Genomic DNA, 22,914 nt, shown 5'->3' with positions numbered 1-22,914 from the left:
CACCCCCCCCCCCCCCACCATTGTTTGGTGTTGAAGGGACAGCTCCTCATTATGTTTGGGGGGACAATGGCGTCATAACGCGGACCACATCAATCGCTGATTGGTGTCATAAATCCACCTTGAGTGCTATATTGGGCTGGTTTTCTGAGATGGGAGTGAGAGGCTCAGCTAAAAGCACTCAGCAAAATTCTACAGCTGGACATCCATAAACATCCAGTAAATGGAGGGTCAAGCTATATAAAGCTCCCTAAAGATATAGCTAACAAAAGGGCATCTATTAACGTCGAAAATAAATATGATTATGCTTGTTTTGCATGGTCAGTCCTCGCTTGCCAAGGAAACTACAATTACAGAGATCATCCTGAGCGTCTGGGTACATGCCATGAAGCTGATAATAAAAATGGTTTAAATGGCTCTGAGCACTATGCGACTTAACTTCTGATGTCATCAGTTGCATAGAACTTAGAACTAATTAAACCTAACTAACCTAAGGACATCACACACATCCATGCCCGAGGCAGGATTCGAACCTGCTACCGTAGGCGTCACGCGGTTCCAGACTGAAGCGCCTTTAACTGCACGGCCACACCGGCCGGCCTTTAGCTGATAATAATATTCCAGGTTGTTCCCCGTCACGATCCTGGACATACCTAAATTTGAGGCTCAGAAAAACGGTATGAAGTTTCATGTTTATGGCCTGGATATAAAAAATAAGTCAGATGAGCAAGACATGCATATTGTCGTTGGCCCCCTTCATTTCTCAAAATCTGCAGGTCATCATGAGCTGCATGTAATCATGCTTCTCTTCTCTGATAATTATCACTGTGCTTGGATCAAAGACATGTCCAGACTCCTTTCTGCCCAACAATCAACTGATCATGGTGTAAAACATAATTGCTTAAGATGCCTCAATTATTTCTCCACAGACAAGCTACTAGCTGTGCATGTAGTAGATTGCACTTTCAAGGATCCGGTACATTTTATTATACCTACTGAGAAAAAAAAATCATGAAGATCAAGAATGCTCACCATCAGGAGCGATGCCCATCTGTAGTGAACGCGGACCTTGACTGCCTCCTCGCTCCTGTGACCCACTGCGAAGGTGACCCTACAACTTCACACATCACCTTTACAGAAAAACATGTACCATATGTTTCAGTTTACCAAATTGTACCGTCATATGGTTACAGTCTTAACTGCTGCAAATCTTATGTTGTGGACAGCCCTGCAGTTTGGTTGCGCACTGAGCTCGATCAAGTATCAACGGAAGTTGATAAGCCTTACAGCGGCAATGTGCACACTGACCAAATCGAAGGAGAATGAAGATTTGAATAATAATATGTTTGATTGTCGTGTTTGTGGGCTACCATTAGACAGAAAACCGGAAACTCCTCGTAGGGACCACTGTCATCTTATGGGGAAATTCCATGGAGCAGCTCACAACATGTGCAATTTGAGGTACCAGTTACCTAGACACATACCCATTTCCTACCACAATCTATGTGGGTATGATGCTCACTTTCTAGTTGAGCACTTGGATGATTTTGGTTTGGAAAGAGATCAGGTCAGCGACCTAAAAGAGAGCATCGAGAAATACAATGCATTCTCCAAATGAATGACGCCAAGAATTACTCTCTGCTTCCTTCATACGCTGCGTTTTATGCAGGCACCACTCCAGAAAATTGTTGAAACTCTACCTCGGGGGTATATGCATCTCACTCAAGCTGCATTTCCTGATGAGGAAAAGTTTCAACATGTGACTAGGAAGGGGGTCTTCCCATTTGAGTGTGTGGATAGTACGGCGAATCTCAACGAAACCAGGCTGCCCGACTTTACACAATTCTCCAGCAACCTTACAGGCGATGTCATAACGGAAGCACTGTATGATCATGCCGTGATTGTCTGGCAGGAATTTAATATTCCACTTTAGGAGAGTATGCGTGGCTTTACAAGGACACAGACGTGCGCTTGCTTGCGGAGGGTTTAGAGAAATTCCGGAGTCTATACATGACCACATATTCTCTGGATCCCGCCTTTTATTAAACAGTATCTGTATTGTCTTGGGACACAATCCTCAAGGAAACGAAGTGCAGCAATGAATTATTGACTGATGCTGACATGCCTGCTTACTTTGAGCAAGGGATCCATGGGGAACTTTGCAAATGTGTCCATAGGCACGCGAAGGGAAATAACCAGAAGATTGGTGACCGGTTAAACACTTCCTTTTATTCGAGTTACATAATGTACTTAGATGTAAATAACTTAAAGGGACGCACCATTTAGCAATCACTGCCGATTGGTGAATTCCGATGGCTGCCCAAAGACCAATGCAAGCGATTAGGCGGAAAATTCGTGGGGGGTATGGCAGCTGATTCTGATGTAGGGTATGTGGTGGAGGCAGAATTCACATACCCTATTAGTTTGCGTGATGCACACGCCGATTTGCCACTGTCTCCAGAGCAACTAGTTCCATGAGGAGGCTTTACACCAAAACTGATGACAACGCTGGGGGATAAACAGGGATACCTCATTCATTATCGTAATCTCCAGTAGTGTCTCAAATTGGTATGTAGCTGGTTAGAATCATCCTTGGTTGAAGGATCATACTGATATGAATACGCGACAGAGAGATTCTGAGATCAAAAATTACTTTACATGGATACAGATAGCTTCATCTATTGCGTGAAGAACTATGATCCACATGAAGTAATTAGGTGCCACAGTAAAGAATTCGACACATCCTCATGTATGGCTGATAATCCTCATGATATTGTTCCACAGAACAAGAGGGTTAGAGGGATTATGAAGGATGTGGTGAATGGATTGCCAATTGTGGAATTTGTAGGTCTACGCTAGAAATGTATGTGTATCGCAGGTTGGAATGTGCCACCCAGACGTGGGTTAAGGGTGTGTGTTGTATGGCATCAAGAGCCCTCTCTATCGAAGACTACTCGTCGTGCCCGTGCAGTGGTATTCACGGTGCTGCACAGAAACCACTGCATATGGTACGGGAGACCAGTATTCCATCGAGAGGACACGAGATGTACACTGTTCTCCAGTCTAAAATAGGTCTGATGTAGTAGCAAGAGATGGGGTGGGGTCTCTGATTGAGTGATAGTGAGAGAGGGAGAGACAGAGAGTGAGAGAGAGAGAGAGACAGAGAGAGAGTGTCCGCAGAGTAGCAGTATGATCCTTTTATCATAGTGTAAGTAGTTTTGTGTGTGTGTGTGTGTGTGTGTGTGTGTGTGTGTGTTTGTGTGTGTGGTGAAATATTTTCGTGTAGTATTTACACGTGTGAATACATGCACAGAGAAAGAAAGTGTGGAAAACAAAGGATGAAATGAAAAAAAAAAGCAAATTTATGTTTATACATGCACACCATGTGTGTGAAACAAAGGGAAAAGCATAAACAAAAAAAATATTTAGAAAAAGCAAAAAGTTAGAAAAAAATTATAGATTGATTTACTTGTTCACACGCAATGTATGTGTTGTGGGCATGTTGTAAATAGAATAGTTTTTCACCTGCTGCTAGCCAGAATAGTTTTTAAGCGTATATAGCTCACAGTCCATCAGAATTGTATTCTAAAAACCTTTGCCATTGGGTACTGTTGAAATTATATTCTAAGCATGTACAGTCCATCAGAATTATTGTAAAAGCTATGCTCCTGGGGCTGTGGAATTTAGTTGTAGTAGTAAATAAATTATCTCCAAATTAGTTTTTCACCTAGATTTATAAATGTAAAAAAATTCATTCCAGTGTTACTGTTGTAGCATGTAAGTTAAAAGTATATCTGCATTGGAATAGCAGAGACAAGAAAAAATTACTCACCGTACAACTTTGTTATAATTGTAATTTACATAAAACCCTATCCCTTATTGCATTATGTATGTATATGTATATAAGGCTGTGCATGTCTCCAGTGATATTAGTGTTGCTGAAGATGAGTGCTATAAAGGAGGTGAAGTTTATGATGGAAGATAACTAAATAAATAGAATGGTTACATGGAATTGCGCCTATCGTGCAGCACGAATGAGGCATGGGACCGTGTCTGCTTCCGAAGATATATAGCAGACATGTTTCAAATTATATCTCCTGTTCTAGAAGAAAACCACAGACACAGCATGTGGTTAAAAAACTGTACACTGTCACAGTGTTAACAGGGTGGAGAAAAAACAACAAAGAGCTGGTGAGGTAAAAATTCATTTATTCCTCATCCATCTGGAAAGTAATTGTACATTTTCATAAGCAAACACAGCAACACTTTTTTAATACATTTTCTTGAGTCGATAGAGAGAGGGTCAGCCATAGAATTCCAAGGCTTGAATAGCAACAAACTTAAAGATTCGACGCATCCAAGACATCTTCATTTTCCTCTTCACGTAGACGATGGTATCCGTGTGACCAAATAATTTAAGTGGATTTGCCATATCTTTATCGGGTGAGCCAGGATCATCCCAGTGAATTCCAGGTAGGAAATATGTTAACCACATTGCACTCTTCTGTGCCTCAGCACACTTCACATAATTGATAGACCTCGATGAAACAATGTTAGCTGTCAATGTCTCTCTTATTCCAGCACCTTCTGTGTATGCTACAGACGACGCATCTTTAAATTTTAACTGTGTATAGCGCAGCACTTATTCATTTATACATCTCCTTGCACAACACCGGTGAGCAGGCAGTAGTTAATCACATGTTCATGTAGAACTAGAACATACTCAGCTGTGTGTTCTGAGAAAATTGTCAAAGATTCAAATTCAGTTCGCATGTCTAAATGTCCAGACTTATTTATCTCGTTCTGTTTCGAGCAGTCTATTACGATGGTCAATGAAAGCTCCTTGAACTTATGTGGACTGAGTAAACGCCCTCCTCCCTCTCCTTCGGAAATTTCATAGTAAGAAGCACGAACCCTTGCTTATATGTCAAAGGCTAGACTGCATACATCTTGATTCCACAGTAGATGTAAATTGTCATATGGTTATAATTCTGAATTGAGATACACTTTAGCATTAGTTAACTTACAGCTGCCAAGCACAGTGGAATCATTTGCTATATTACCTCTTACATCAGTATGAAACGCAATATGATGAATCCAGGTGCCTCTAGCTGCGAAGAGGTTTTAATTCCCCATTTGTCCGTTCACAGTCGGTAACAATGGGCACTCGAAAACCTCCCATGAGTGAAATATCAGTGACAGATATGTTCCAGAATTCAGGACTTTTAAAAACTTCAAAAAATCCTCGTCGGATATACTGATGTGAGGCATTTTCCATATTATCTTGCTGATTGTGATCATATTCTTCTCTTGAGCTCCTTGAATGTATGAGTTATTGTCCGTCGCACTCCACATCAGAAATAGTTCCTGTTTAGCTTTCATAATAATCCATCTCAAGTGCTCAAAGTATTGCATAAGCATTTTTAGAGGTATGCATGCAGTAAATCGCCTGTACTCTGCAACCGTTCTATCCTCTGGATCACCTATTAAACATCCCGCATTTTCTAAACTATGCAAATCTGCGGGTGATGCAGAGATGTATGTTTTAATGGTTGATTTATGTTGAGATTGTGTGTATGGTCGATTTCAGGCCAATTGAGTTCACAGCGTATCTCTTGGAACAGGAATGCTAAAGTTTTATCTGTCAGCTTGGATCCCACTGTATCGCTGCCATCAGTTTTCTTGAATGACCCATGTAGACATATGAAACTCTTGCATGGCAGCGTGAGTGCATCTTGGTGCTGGATGACAATCATAGTTTCATCGTTCTTGTTAAATGTGATTGAAGCTTAAAGTCTATGAGAGAAGTACTCCTGATGTCATTCTCTGCAGGACTGCTTAGGTACAGTCAGGATGTCATTGCGCGGTTTCAAGACAACTGATTTAAGAAACTCGTAGTTCGCTCGCGTTGTCACTTTGCTGTTCGGTAGCGAAGTGACATGCTGTGGACTGAGTGCACTTGTTTTATACCGCACACCCATTCTGCCTTAATGGAAATGCACAATAATTTCCTCACCACGAAAGTCAACCACTTGATTAATCTGTTCCACAGTATGGAGATCCAAATAATCCAATGTCTGAACTGTCACTGGAAGGTATATTGCATTGGCAGGTTTCTCAACAAACTTATACCCCGTTGCAACTGAGAGGAGGAATTCGTAAGTATTATGAATCAGACTATCGTTGAGAGAGGAGACAGTTGCAATGTTACAATCAACTCGGATTATGCTGACGGGAAGTATGTCCACAGTCTGATCTGACTTGTAAAAGTTAGTTGGATCCTTCTTCAAAACCTGTTCTTTTGTGAAACCCTGCAGGCGACCTATTGAAGCTTTATAGTTAAAGTCAATCGTTGCATTTTCAGTCCTTATTTCATATTGTGGTATACTGATGTTTGCACATAGTTAAATACCTCTTCCTGACTTTTTTAAGACTTCGTTTAAATCGTCGATATCGTACGCACCCAGTTCTATTTCCACAAATCTCTTTCACCATTAATATCCAGATGCAGTTCGTTGTTAGTGATATTTGTGATGCTCTTGTACGTCTCCAGTCAAATTAGTGCTATAGTCCATTCACCAACGCTCAGGTCAATTGACGGGAAGTAATTGGCACGCAATTTAGGTGATCGTTCTTTTATTGTCAAAGTGTACGACATTGCATCTGAGCCTCAACTGATGATGAAATGTTTAAAGCTCCTCCTTATATGGCATCCTTCTTCTTCTTTGCAAACGGCAATAGAAACATGATGCACAGATGCACACAGATGTATGTATTAAACTCCTGACAGCGCCGATAATAGGAGAACGTAAGTCTTCTGTGAGTGAAGCATCGTTGTAATTCTTCTGGAGGTTGCAGGTCACCAAATGAGTACTTATGAGTGGTCGATCTGGTAGGACCACTAATGGACATTTTTTAATTTATGAGTAGACAAAGCCATTTCCTGCACGGTTTCAAGTATAGTCCTTTTCTGATGGCTGCGGCTTCCATAATGCTGTTATGTCTTCTTTCCTATTCTAACTGCGCTTGGGAGCTTTGCGCGTTGTTGACCGTTCGAGCGATAGCTGCAGCACCACCAGCGAGGGATCCTACCGCGGAGAGTGCGGAGAGGGCCGGGATAAGAAATGGAAGATGTCTTTGGTATTGGTAGAACTCGATACGGTTCTTCGTCTTCTTCTTCGCCCATCTTTCGGCTTCGGCGTGTTTTCAGGTGCATACACCGCTGTCAGGATACAGTTCTTCAAACAACTCTGCTTCCCGTCCTTGTCCTAATTCTGCTTTAGTGCACAATGTGCAGCATTCATAACTCGCTTGACATTCATCACTCCTAAGCCAAACTTAATTTTTCCTGGCATGGTTTATCAACTTTAAGTGTGGTGATGCGTTGACCTATACCAACATCCTTTCTTCTCGGTATTGCCTTAGCGTTGTAAGCTAAAATCCTGTCTGCAATGTGACGACTTGATGGATCTTTATTTGCATCGTATGCAATGTCTTGTTCCATACACGCTTCGTCGAGCAGATTAACCCCCTTATCACCTCGTGCCAAGCGTTTCTGATGCTTTGTCCCAAATCCACAGTAGTTATACCCAAGGATGTGTAATTCCTCTGGCATTTGGTCAAGAATACCACCACCTCCTCTAATGCGTCTCCTAGCACGCATGTTATGCTACTGCTGTGATTGTAGACTATGGGCCCCCATTATATAGCAAATCGTCGGTATCAATCCAACTGATTTGTGTAGCAGGAAAACCAAGCCATTTTACTAGTGCTATCTTTCCACGACGTCTTATGACTATCTCCACGAGAAAAGCATCCGGTTCTGAGCTTTTCTGCAGCTCTTCGGTGTAGAAGCAGATTATAATTTCTTCACCTTTACTGTCCTTCATATATAAGTTCTAGGATTCGTTCTTTGTACCTTTGAAACTGTAAATACCTCTGTTGACCAGTTCGGTATGTATGATTTCTCAAATGCTGTCTTGTGTTTTGAGATATGTACCGTATTACCTACATTTAATTTAATTCTGCGTGGATCCAGCATTTTAATGCTATAGTACGCAGTATCCATGAGTCCATTATCACGAACGTCGATTGGTCCCACTTTTATTGTGGTATGTTTGGTTAGATTACACTGAGAAATTATTTCTGGGGAGATATCGGTCCATTTGTATGAGCTGCGAAGTTTAAAACGCATCCTCATTCGACCTTTCATTGTTCTGTTCAGACGCTCCACGATACTTGCCTTCAGGTGAGTGAATGTTGAGTAATTGTGTATTCCATATCGTTGCATCGCGGTCTTTAAATACTTATTGTTAAACTCTCCGCCATGACCGGTTTGGAGATTGTCTGGGTATCGATTCGTCCCTGTCTGTAGCAAACGTTCAAAAACATCCGGGACATTTCTACACGTTTTCGTTTTAACAGGTAATGCAGAAGCGAATTTGGATAATGTATCAATAACCTTTAAAATATATTTGAATCCATTATTGTCGTGCGAATATTCCCTCATATCTACAAGATCAGCTTGCCATAAGTGATCCAAACCTTTAATCACAGCATGCCTACGTGGGTATGTTTTGCGTGCTGGTGTGTGTAGTTCTCGAACTACTGTCTCCATACTTATTCTTTTATATGTCTCTGTCTCTAAGCTCAAAGATTTTTGAAAGTACCTCATTCGAATGAGCTGTATTACCTGCAGCAGCTGATGCCATGGGCAGCCGTATTCTATCTATTAGCTCATTGGGGTCGTCATAAAATATATACTGAGGAATGTGATTGTTCACTACTCGCTCAATGTCAATACCATCACCGCTGCTGCTGCTGCTACTGTTGTTGTTGTTGCTGCTGTTTTCGTCAACATGTATGGGTTTCATAATAGTTCTATATTTCTTGTTGCTCAGGCTTTTCGCCATCTTATGTACACCAGTCATGTGTAGTACTTCACAGTACGTTTCCCTATCATTAACTTAATAATATATAGGTTTTTCGTAGGTATTAGGAAAATAAGATTCTATAATCCAGGTGTCCTCTGAAACCACCTATCACCAGTCCGTATTGTGTCTTCAGTTACAGTTATAGGATGCATACCCAACATGTACGGTCTTCCCCTGCTAACGCCGAATGTTCTATCTATCTGACCAAGGGCGTGACGGGTAATGAATTCGTCAATGGCAACACAATCGTCATCGGGTGTTTTTGTTTTTACTAAGAGCTGCCGGAGAGATTCAGTAACCGGCTTAAAGGTCTCTCTTACTGTCTGCTGTCGATCCATATGTCCTAGCCTCAGAAACTGTAATTCCTTACGAGCTGTTTTCCGCCCTTGAATCACTTTCTGCTTCGTTGACATCTTTGTGTATACTAATCAGACATCTCGGCAACGTGTGTCTTTATATATCATCTTCTTCCTCTTACTATGTACCTGCTCCCCCCTCTCAACAACAAGAAACTATTTTCACCTCAATAGCCTCGAACTTTTCAGTTAAGTCGGTTACTTTCTTACCGATTTCATTACCTAACTCACTTAACGCATTCACCATTCTCAGAAGGGTCTGGTAATACGTCTCTAGTTCCCTGCGTATACCTACAACTTTATACACAATACTCTGAATTTTCGTATCCATGTTCAGTCGAATGTTCCGTCTGTGTACAACCATTCTCTGGGGTTGACAGCTAGACATGCGCGCAAATTTATCCATCGTGCAGCTTATACTGATGGACTGTCCTCTCTTACCATGTTTTATATACAGAAACTCTTGAAAGTTTCCCCTATACCTACAATCACTCAGTTTCCTAACAAGAAACTATTTTTTTTTTTAATATTTGAAGTGAAGGTGTTTCGTTACCACCATAACGCCAGACGTGGAATGGTAGCAGTACCTCAGCTTTGCAACTCGTGAATTTATGTTTTGTTCTATTTTAAAAATTTTTGAAACTTAATATTGTTTTCATACTGAGTCCATTCTCATAAAATAATGATCTTAAAGGAGCATGAAATCATTTAATTTACCAGTAATCGTGCAAAATGTAGAACGGTAATGAAATTCAATGGAACTGCTGAATATTTCATAAATATTGTTCCAAAATTTTCATGGTTAGAAATGTTTTGGATGTTTTGTAACGAATACAGAGCCATATTAGTTGTACAGTAAATTAATTTCACGTAGTCATGCTAGATGCGTAATTTATATCTTTGTATTAACCTTTTTAAATAGCAACATTACAAACAAAACGCGTGCAGATCACCTCTACCACACATAATCTATAGTATATTCAAAATTTACGTACAGAGCTCATTTTTTTACGCTTTTAGGTACAATAAATAAAAAAAACTTTAATGTTGGCCGAGGAGACAGTGACACTGTCAGGGGCGATTATAGTATTGTTATGAAATTGTCGGTAACACTCAATCGTGTAATAGCCAGTCCAACGTACATACAAGCCGTTTTAAACAGCTGATCACGGGGATAATCTGTGACACAATTAGCCGTGGCACTATGTCGAATATGTTATCACAAGACGTAACACATCGAAGGCCACCGTCCCTCAGAGCCAGTACAGTATATAGGGTCAGGCTAAATAAACAACGAACCCGTCAATAAATAAGTGATATCCCTGTTTTCGTATTCTGATCTTGATCGTGCGTTTTTGTATTGATGCCAGTGGAAATGATTTTGAATAGAGTCTAGACTCATCAGGCTTGCTTGTTCATTCTCAGGTACAAAGCTTATTGCATCAGTAAGTACTTACTAAAGATTTCAAGCTGGTGCGAATGTTGTTCATGAATCTCGTGGAAGTGGGAAAATTTCGAAAACTGTTAATGTGTCATTACGTTAAACAAAAAAAACAAAAAAACCTGTATACCTTACGTTAGCCGAATGTCTGACTTCCCGTCTCTTAGGACCCCTTTGTCTCAGGAATCGGTAGAGGTACCAAGGTGAAATTTATGTGCGTTACTAAGGTGTACGGTACATTGTCGGTTTAAAATATTTCAACTTCCAAGTATCTGGAATCAAAAGACACGGCCATTCCTGTCACATGTTTTGAAACTCGAAGACTCTGTATAGCGAACTTGAAGTTGACCCAGAATTACGAAATTTTGACAGTAAGTAAGTTTTAACAGCACAAGCAAAGGAAGAACCAGAATTTTGTTAATTTGTAGTTACGTTACACGAAAAGAAATTTTTTGTCTTATGTTAACCGATGTCTGCTGCCCGTCTGTTTCAGTTCTAATATGTGTCGCATACTAAGGTTTACGGTCACTGGGTGGCGTAGTTTCTAATTGAATGTAGTTTGAAGATACGGCCATTTATGTCATATATCGTGATACTCGGAAATTCGCTCATCCAAACCAAAAAGTGAAGTTCCTTCCCGTTGACCTGTTGTTGTTGTTGTGGTCTTCAGTCCTGAGACTGGTTTGATGCGGCTCTCCATGCTACTCTATCCTGTGCAAGCTTCTTCATTTCCCAGTATCTACTGCAACCTACATCCTTCTGAATCTGCTTAGTGTATTCATCTCTTGGTCTCCCTCTACGATTTTTACCCTCCACACTGCCCTCCAATGCTAATTTTGTGATCCCTTGATGCCTCAAAACATGTCCTACCAACCGATCCCTTCTTCTAGTCAAGTTGTGCCACAAACTTCTCTTCTCCCCAATCCTATTCAATACCTCCTCATTAGTTACGTGATCTACCCACCTTATCTTCAGCATTCTTCTGTAGCACCACATTTCGAAAGCTTCTATTCTCTTCCTGTCCAAACTAGTTATCGTCCATGTTTCACTTCCATACATGGCTACACTCCATACAAATACTTTCAGAAACGACTTCCTGACACTTAAATCTATACTCGATGTTAACATATTCCTCTTCTTGAGAAACGCTTTCCTTGCCATTGCCAGTCTACATTTTATATCCTCTCTACTTCGACCATCATCGGTTATTTTACTCCCTAAATAGCAAAACTCCTTTACTACTTTAAGTGTCTCATTTCCTAATCTAATTCCCTCAGCATCACCCGACTTAATTTGACTACATTCCATTATCCTCGTTTTGGTTTTGTTGATGTTCATCTTATATCCTCCTTTCAAGACACTGTCCATTCCGTTCAACTGCTCTTCCAAGTCCTTTGCTGTCTCTGACAGAATTACAATGTCATCGGCGAACCTCAAAGTTTTTACTTCTTCTCCATGAATTTTAATACCTACTCCGAATTTTTCTTTTGTTTCCTTTACTGCTTGCTCAATATACAGATTGAATAACATCGGGGAGAGGCTACAACACTGTCTTACTCCTTTCCCAACCACTGCTTGCCTTTCATGCCCCTCGACTCTTATAACTGCCATCTGGTTTCGGTACAAACTGTAAATAGCCTTTCGCTCCCTGTATTTTACACCTGCCACCTTCAGAATTTGAAAGAGAGTATTCCAGTTAACATTGTCAAAAGCTTTCTCTAAGTCTACAAATGCTAGAAACGTAGGTTTGCCTTCTCTTAATCTTTCTTCTAAGATAAGTCGTAAGGTCAGTATTGCCTCACGTGTTCCAACATTTCTACGGAATCCAAACTGATCTTCCCCGAGGTCGGCTTCTACCAGTACAAGCAACGGAAAAAACCGAAAGTTACCTTGGAATTGATCTCGAAAGTCTTGGATTCTCGTGACTGACATCTCGCCAGTATGGATATCGATAACATGTAAAATTCGTCGAGATTTCAGATTCCCACTATGAATGACTTACGTACATCAGTACTGTGCAAACCACAGTGCAGACGTCCTACTCTATGTATCCGGACTCGTGTTATATTCTGAAGCCGGCAAACGCTTGTTTTTCACCGTATAAGAATATGTTTGTGAATAACTTTTACATTCGATGACAACTTTAAGAGAGAAGAATCTTATTTGTTACTTCTTAACCATGCACAGGGTGTCTAGAAAAGGGCTTCCTGATTTCAAAATTAAATATCTCGAAAACAAAGATCGATAGACGAATGCAGTAAACGGTATGTTTATTGTGAAAGCTGTAAGAAGTTTATACAGCAGTTTGAAATAATAGTTACAAAAAGCTGCTAACAGATGGCGCTGTACGCTGTACAGCTCATATCAGCATACATAAGTGAAACAATCGTATGAAAACAATCTTTGCAACCAATCACATCACAATGTTTTCAAAATGTTCACCATTGGCACTACAGAGGTGGCGCAAACGAAGAATGAAATGTGAAACAATAGTATGAAAACAATCTTTGCAAACAATCACATCACAATGTTTTCAAAATGTTCACCATTGGCACTACAGAGGTGGCGCAAACGAAGAATGAAATTCGCCATCACATTTCGTAGTGTCTTAACCGAAATGGATTCACATGCCACAGAGATCGCCGATTCAAGCTCGTCCAGCGTGGCGGGATGCTTCGGGTAGACCATGTCTTTCACTGTGCCCCACAAAAAAAAGTCACAGGGAGTCAAATCCGGCGAATATGGAGGCCAATCCATGCCTGCACCAGTAAATTTGGGATCTTCCAAAGCAATGACTTGATTCCCGAAGTATTCCTCAAGAAAGCGAAACACTTGTTCGGTCCGATGTGGTCGGGCTCCATCTTGCATAAACCATTCAGTACCGGGTCGATCCTCTAACGCTTACTGTGTGGCGACAAATTGTTCCAAAATTGCAACGTTACGTGTACCAGTGACCGTTTCTCGAATGAAAAAAGTGCCAATAATGCCTCTGCTGCATACTGCAGCCCACACAGTAACTTTAGGAGAATACAGGGGTTTCGCTTCACACCAATATGGCTTTTCGGAACCCCAAAATCGCCAGTTCTGCTTATTCGCGTATCCATTCAGGTGGAAGTGTGCTTCATCTGTAAACCAGATGCAGGGAACATCAAATCCTTCACTATCAATCATTGTGAGCATCTGATTAGCAAAGGCAACCCTTAGTTGCACAGCTCGTACGGGTATGGCCTGGTGCGTTTGAATTTTGAATTTAAACATGTGTAGGCTCTTTCTCAGTATTTACCGCGTGCTGGAACGCTTCAAACCAGTCTCAGATGCAATTCTACGGACGGATGACATTGGATTTCGCTGAATAATTCCAGAGACTGTGGCGATATTTTCAGGCGTAACTGCGGTTTGCTTGCGGCGAACATGCCCCACTAGATCATCAGTTACGCTGTCTGTTCGTTGAAATTTTGCGAAGAGCGTACGAATGGTTTTCGCATCGGGTCCTTTTAGAACATTAAATGGTGCTTGAAAACTTCGCCTTGTTGCCGTAAGACTCTCTTCTAACCTGTGGTACTCTAGCACCAGAAAAACGCGTTGTTCAATGGAGTACATGGTTTTAATCTCTTCCTTCGGTATACTAACCTCCTTTCACGTTTCAATAGTGGAACTGATCGCTCTGGGCTTCGGATCACTATTTATACTAGGCATTACGTACGGCGATTACAGTGCCATCTGTTAGCAGCTTTTGTAACTATTATTTCAAACTGCTGTATAAACTTCTTACAGCTTTCACAATAAACATACCGTTTACTGCATTCCTCTATCGATCTTTGTTTTCGAGATATTAAATTTTGAAATCAGGGAGTCCTTTTCTGGGCACCCTGTATGTAAGGTCTGTACCAATCAGTGCCCATTTCATGAACGCTAATGACGAAGGATAGATCTTACATTTATCGGTCTTCAGCCCTGATTTACAGTTGCTGTTACCTTTTGCCTCTAACGCTGTACATATTCATAACACGGGGTGGAGTCAGTATGGCATGGGACAAGCATACTGCCTGCTTGGGGTGGCTAGTTTAACGTCAGACGTCCTTTAAGAATATTTCCTCTGTCACGACCTGCATACGAATGGTCAGTAATATAACCACTGAGTGGAGAATTTTGGCAACCAGCCGAGAACACATAACTCTGATTGCCAACCTTTGCTATCTGTATTATTGTGTAGTGGACAAAAAGGTTGATGAAATGAAATGTATTAAGCAGAAGTAGTACAAGGTCAACCTAAGCAACGCTACAAAAGTGGGTTTGAAGATCACCTGAATGGCAACGAAAGTCTCTTGAGATAGAGCTGCGAGATGAACACAACAAAATAAAAGGATGAGTAATAACTAATATTTATATATTTATATATATTCAAATAGTGACGAACATTCGTTATGTTTAACAGCTGTAAAAATGAAACGAAACCACTGATGATGCTGCAAACTGCAGTGAAACTTATCTGGGTCAAAAAACAAAAGGCAATAGGCTGTTCCCACTCAAAACAATATATATATATATATATATATATATATATATATATATATATATATATATATATATATATATATATATATATATTACTGCAAAATGATCGATACACTTTTTAAAATATCACTTTATATTTCCAGTTCTTCCCTCTACACAACAAGAACTTAGCGGCAGCAACAACAGTGATAACAGCTATCAGGAATGAAATAGTAACTGGAATGTTAATGAGCTAACAATGATGGTTTTGCGCTTATAAAGGCAAAAACGAAATTTGGTATTACAGTTTTGTTCACTTACAGCTCTATGTCCTTAGTCATTTTACTGCAATTAAAATGTTTGATTAAATATTACTGTTACAATTGTTACTAAAGGAATAATTCTCTAGTAATAATTTTTATTTATCATTATTTGAAATATGTAATCAAAGATATTAATTGAAGTAAAATGACTACGGACATTGAGCTATAAGTGAATAAAACTGTAATACCAAATTTTGTTTATGCCTATATATGCACATAACCATCATTGTTAGCTCATTATGATTCTAGTATTGTTTCATTTCTGTTCTATGAAAGCTGTTATCACTGTTGTTGCTGCCGCTAATATTATATATTGTGTAGAGGGAAGAACTGAAAATACACAGTGATATTTTTAAAAGTGTATCAGTCATTTGGCAGTAGTATTACATGCGCCGAACACAGCATAATTTTCATCACCCAAAGATATAGTTTCAGAATTTATTGAATTTGTTCAAAGACAGAGATAGATGCAACCTTTATTAATTAGAAGAGAGTATATGTGATATTTGACGTTAAATAGAATTATCAAGTGAATACTAAAAGGTGAAATTAACTGCATTTTATTGTGAATATTAGCAAAATTTAATAGTATTGATATCGATATTCAAGCGCCAGTATATAATTTCGGTACTGCAGCTTTTAGAATCGCAGGTCGGAAGAAAATTTGAGGTTGCAGGAAAGTTTTGATAACTTGTTAATGAATATTTATTGGCATATCTAAACAAAAAAACAAGAACAGGGTAGACAATGAACTTTGTATATCTAAAGTTAAAAATTAGAATCAGTAGTGCAGGTCAAATAATTATGTCGACGCAACCCGTTCAGCACCGGTTGTAATAAGCAGTTTATTATTATCACACACAGTGAGTATAAACCAGTTAATTTAAGTTCAAAGGCGCTGTGTCTTCTTTAAGATAGGTGTTGCTTTTTAATGTGTTTTGTTATAAGTGAGCAGAGAATAATAACTGAACCGAAACTTCGTCGCCTTGTTACTCAAATAAAATTTAGTACGACTTACGTCAAGATCAGCACACACGACCACGACACGGCCCAAGAGCACGACATATTAAAATACTTACAGTCAAGACAAGACCACGACGACCCAGCACCAGCTCCATGGAGCATTTACAGGGTATCGTACGTTGAAACTTCTTTTTGTGTACTTGGAATGTAGGAACACAGCATAATCAAGCATCCGTTGCTGCATGAATGTTTAGTCGTTGTGGACGGCAGTTGTGTGAATACCGGCGCACCTGTGACGGACGCTGCTATACTGCGGCGCTGCCCCTCCCCCCTCCCACCCCCTGCCAGTGATGGGCTTACAGCCGTAATTAACTCGGGATTAGCGGCGGCAGCTTCACGCGGATCCAGCCGTCCACGGAGCAACGTGTCAATGGGCTCTTCTGTTGTCCCCCTTCCCTCCCAGCTGAGTGAACACTGCCCACTCAGTTTAATGTTATTAGCAGAAAATGATCGGCAAGGTTTGTTCCTCGTCCGCACAGAAGAAGCACCAGCGACATAAACCCAGCCATCCCTACCGACAGCACGCGAGTACCATGCAATACCGACTGCAGCCTGGGTAATGGCACCGATTCGGAGAAAAAGGGAGTTCACGAGTTTCTTCACGGATCCCATTTCCATCTGAAGCTACTCGTTAATGATTAGGCCGCCAATAACTACCAAACTGAGGTGTTGTTGGTTGCTACGATTCATCTACCGGTAACAACCAGTGAACCATAAACCCGATTCGTTAAAGCCTCGAACTTTCATGTGTAGTACAGCTTCTAGTGTCTGATTACAACTGTTGTCGACATCAGCCTGTGGGTGACCTGTGATCCGTTGCAGGGAAAGATAGTTTTCACGCATCTGAATGTTTATGACACTATATCTCCTGAACTATGTGTCGTACAATGGTATAATTTTGCAGATACATTCAGTGATATATGTGGATACTTATGGCAAAATTTGTTGCGTACGGAGTTAGCAGCAAAGAAGTAATAAACCGAAATGTTACACTGATGCTGGAGTTTTGCTGCATGAACGGCAAAAGGCAGTAAACGATAAACTTTTTTTCTTTTATTATTCTGTGGGTGGTGTCAATGAGAAGATGCTGTAAAATGTCTGAAATTACTTGTGAAGTTTCTTGGATGACCCTAAGTGAATGCTATACTGAATTATTCTGAAATACTGGACGAATATAGTATGGGCAACTTGTGCGCCGTGAGTAATGCATCCTTAAGCCATATAGAGACTCTGACCGTGATACTTGACCTACTAGTGTAGAGCTGAGAATTGGTGATCATACGGTTGTAAAGAGGAATACAGAAAAAGGTAGTAAGGCCTTTCCACTTAACAAGGGCGACAAGAAACGGATACAAAACAACCAAAGAGCTCAGCATGAAAATTTCATCCCCTGTACGTTTAGTATTAATGGAAAGACTTCATGAATATGGTGCGATAAGCCTTAGACGTGCTGTTAAAAGTTTTGAAGAGTGGGCATGACCTGCCGATTTAAAGAGCTGCTACAAAACCAAAGACAGCTTCACTGAAAATTTTAACCTAACAAGAACCGCAACACAAACAAATACTGAGGGAAACCAAAATCTGCATGAAGAGAGACATGAGTGAAGCACTCACCAAATTCGAAAGTATAAGGTCAGGTGAGTAGGGAGCATGAGGAATCACTTCAAAGTTGTTGTCACGAAGAAACTGTTGCGTAGCGTTAGCTCGATGTGCGGGTGTGTTGTCTTGGTGAAACAGCACACGCGCAGCCCTTCCCGGAAGTTTTTGTTGCAGTGCAGGAAGGAATTTGTTCTTCAAAACATATTTGTAGGATGCACCTGTTACCGTAGTGCCCTTTGGAACGCAATGGGTAAGGATTACGCCGTCGCTGTCCCAGAACATGGACACCATCATTTTTTCAGCACTGGCGGTTACCCGAATTTTTTTTGGTGGCGGTGAATCAGTGTGCTTCCATTGACCTGACTGGCGCTTTGTTTCTGGATTGAAAAATGGCATCCACGTCTCATCCATTGTCACAACCGACGAAAAGAAAGTCCCATTCATGCTGTCGTTGCGCGTCAACATTGCTTGGCAACATGCCACACGAGCAGCCATGTCATCGCCCGTCAGCATTCGTGGCACCCACCTGGATAACACTTTTCACATTTTTAGGTCGTCATGCAGGATTGTGTGCATAGAACCCACAGAAAGGCCAACTCTGGAGGCGATCTGTTCAACAGTCATTCGGCGATCCCCCAAAACAATTCTCTCCACTTTCTCGATCATGTCGTCAGACCAGCTTGAGTGAGCCCGAGGTTGTTTCGGTTTGTTGTCACATGATGTTCTGCCTTCATTAAACTGTCGCACCCACGAACGCACTTTCGACACATCCATAACTCCATCTCCACGTCTCCTTCAACTGTCGATGAATTTCAATTGGTTTCACACCACGCAAATTCAGAAGACGGATGATTGCACGCAGTTCAAGTAAGGAAAACGTCGCCATTTTAAGTATTTAAAACAGTTCTCATTCTCGCCGCTGGCGGCAAAATTCCATCTGCCGTATGGTGCTGCCATCTCTGGGACGTATTGACAATGAACGCGGCCTCATTTTAAAACAATGCGCATGTTTCCATCTCTTTCCAGTCCGGAGAAAAGAAATCGGAGGCCTTAGAACTTGAATGTACCTCGTAGAATCCTTATTACCGACATCAGTGAATTTTGGCCATATGTTAAATCAGTAAACGGATGGAAAACATCTTTCCAGGTACGCTATGACCATAGTGGCATCGAAACAGACGCTGCCTCAAAGAAGGTCGAAATATTAAACGCATTTTTCCAAATATTTTCGCTGAGGAAGATCACATTGTAATTCCTTCTTTACATTGTCGAACGAACAAAGTATTGAAATAAGTCACCAAGGGATAGACTTGAAATTCCTGGGGTAGCAGGACAGCGCGGATGCAGTTATATTTCTGGAAAGGGGCCGAAATAAATTACTGTCAGTTGCACTCAACACATAAACTTTATTTCTTAAAACGCACAATCACACAAGGAAGAAGAAACAACTCTCAATGTTTTAACGAAAGACCGGCTGAAGGCCACATCGAAAATCCAAAGCACAAGGCCTAAGCAAGGGACTGAGGTACAGAAACTCTTCAGGAAGTTTCACTTCTTAAGACAATTTGTTTTATCTTCAATATAAATAGGATGAAAGCCGTAGCTTAAATTTCTCCCATAGAACTGTGCTGAAGGCCTCACATTAATGAAGAACAGTGTTATGGCTTAAGGCCGAGAGAAAGATTTTCAATATTTAATCTAAATAGGCTGAAAACACGGCTGAAGGCCGCATATCAACTAAACAATTTAACGTCTTAAGGCCTAGGAAGAAGAGCTTTCAGCCTGGAAAGGATGGAGGCCTTAAAATATTTGCCGGCCGGGGTGGTCAAGCGGTTCTAGGCGCTTCAGTCTGGAACAGCCCCACCTCTACCGTCGCAGGTTCGAATACAGCCTCAGGCATGGATGTGTGTGATGTCCTTAGGTTAGTTAGGTTTACGTAGGTCTAAGTTCTGGGGGACTGATGACCTGAAAAGTTAAATCCCATAGTGTTCAGAGCCATCTGAACCAAGTTTAAAATATTTCGTCTAAAACTTAGCTGTAGGCCTCATACTAAAGAATAACAATCTTATGACATAAGGGCAATACAAGGATTTTGTATTTTGAATTTAATGGAGATTAAAACTTGGCTGAATACCTAACACTATGCAGAAATAAATTTTATGGCTTAAGGCCTAAAGGGAAGGGCTTCTAAATTTCAACTATAATAGGCTAAAAGCTTTATCCTAAAACGCTTCACATAAAACTTGGCTGAAGGCCACATACGAACTTGAAACAAATTTACGGCTGAAGGCCTAGGCTCAATGAATTTTTAGGTTTAATTTTGAAACGCTCAAACTTGGTTAATGGCCACAAGAATTTATTTATTTATTTATTTATTTATTTTGCGGCTTAAGGCCTAAGAAGAAATGCCTTGCAATTTTAATTACCTAAACTCGGCTGAAGGTCACACCGAGTACTTAAGACTAAAAAGGAAACCACTATGTAAATCACAAGGAGCGGCGCTCAGAAGTTTCCAAGGGTCCGCCTGGGAAGTAACACTAATGCATGTTTACGTGAGACAGGCAGCACCTCTTAATCGGAAGGCAACACAACCTAGGGACGCTTCAAGACCGACCGACAATCTGCCCGCTTTCTAACGGTCAGATCCTACTGCACAGATAATGGAAAATATCGGCCGGTGAAGAGTAAACCAAGATACCAATAACTTCAAACTCGGCCTCACTAAGATCAAGGCATTGAACACCACTCAAGACAAGTTTAAAAGAATACCGACAACAAGTCACAGCAGTCAAGTCACTGCGGGAGGCTGCGGATTCTAGGCAACAAAACACACCACGGCTGAGGAAACAACAATCCACAATAAACGAACAAATCGTAGCAGTCGAGTTTTAAGAACAGGTACCTAATTACTCAACTTGGGTATCCTTCTTCGGTAGAAAGCGAAAATTCTCTCACACAGCTAGCGGCTTCAAATACAACAGCAAGTAACCGCCGCCTAAAGACCTGGCCTGGCTTCGCGCTGTGGAGAATGCGTCGCAGATCAGTTCCAACCAACGAAGAAGGTCCATCCACCTCCCAGTTCGGAAAATGGTGTTCGTGCTAAGGATCGAAAACGTCGTCGAGCAAACGACAAACAGCAGCCCACTTTCGCCGACAGAGGTCCCGGCGAATACTAACACCATACGGACCCGATTGTTGCTGGCTGCCAACTGCGAACTCTTCCTCGACTGATACTGGTGTCAGTGCTCAGCAGACCATATGTCGCCATCCGACGACGAGCCGACTGACCGAGCAACTGCCTTTCGTCTGGGTCGACCGCGGTCCCGACGCATACTTGCACCATGCGGACCTGCCGGCTACTGACTGCCAACTCGTTCAACCGCCGAATAACGGCGAACCCGACTCAGTCCACAACTCAAAAGCGACTGAGACTGAGAGCCGACTGACTAACATGCGACTGTCTGGCCTCCGACTGACTCAGCCGACTCACTCGACCGACTCCGTCCACCGACTCCATCCACCGTCTCCGTCCACCGACTCAGTCACTCCTGTCAGAGCAGAACCCAGAAATATTCGCGGTCGCTCCATAGATAGTAACACGAATCTACTATCGATAACGCTGGTGCTGCCACTCATGGACAGCGAAGGTGAGCAAGGATAGTGGTGCCAGAAGATATTAACAGGAAATTAAAATTCTCGCCGTTTCAGAATTGCAGGAAGGACAGGTAACAATCGTGAGCCACGCACGGCTCAAGTCTATCAACTGAATTCGCTGAACAGAGGGTGACCTACTACACCTGACCGGATACCAGTTCGATTCTGCCCCGATTATGCGAAAGAACTTGCTCCTCTTCTAGCACGAGTGTACTACAAGTCGCTGGTGGAGCAAATCCCTCGTAATGAGGATAAAAAAGAGCACTTCACTTCAGTTATCGAGAACAGTCGTCGAACAGATACGAAGCAGTAGACTCATACGTCCGACATTGGTCTATTGTAGAATATTGAAACCTGTTTGATTCTTGTGCTATATGGTATTTCTGGAGAAGGAAAATCTGCGTAGGAAAGGACGTGTGTTTGAAGTCCAGCTCGCTCTGTTCGTCCACGAGACGCACAAATCAGTAGCTACCGGCGCCAGTGTTAATGCCGTGTCCCTTCGCTGTCGGAAGGTGTTCCATAAAATTCCGCACTGCCGCCTACTTAAGAAAATACCAACGTACGGATATCAGATAACCTGTGGGCCTGGAGTGAGAAGTTTCTTGCCAGCAGAGCTCAGAATGTCGTATTGAACAGAAAATAATCTTCAGACACAACGCTTACATTTCACGACGTATATATAAATGAACTAGGGAATAACATTGGTTGTCCCATAACGGTTTCCGCTAATGACGCTGTTGTATCCAGAGCAGGAAAGTCGATGTATTTAACAGCACTGTGAATCTGATGTATCCATATTTAAAAAATTTCGTTATCGACTACTGATATATTGACAATAAGTATCGATGAAGAAGGAAAAAGTATCGACATATCAGCTCAAAAAAAATCGGTTGCACATTACAAATATACTGCCGGTTTTAGAGCTGCGTGTTTAGGCACTTATTTATTGTTACATAGTCTGTACATTAACAAGATAGCAAGATAGCAGCCTGCCAACCCCCATAGACCAAGAATTGAAGAAAAACCATTAATTTAAAATTTTTAAGTTAATAATGGGACTTTCTGCAGATGAAAAGATTGCATTGTAATACCTT

The sequence above is a fragment of the Schistocerca cancellata genome, chromosome 1 (assembly GCF_023864275.1).
Source record: "Schistocerca cancellata isolate TAMUIC-IGC-003103 chromosome 1, iqSchCanc2.1, whole genome shotgun sequence".
Classification (NCBI taxonomy): Eukaryota; Metazoa; Arthropoda; class Insecta; order Orthoptera; family Acrididae; genus Schistocerca; species Schistocerca cancellata.
The sequence above is the reverse complement of the archived record's forward strand: the minus strand, read 5'-3'. Positions refer to the sequence as shown.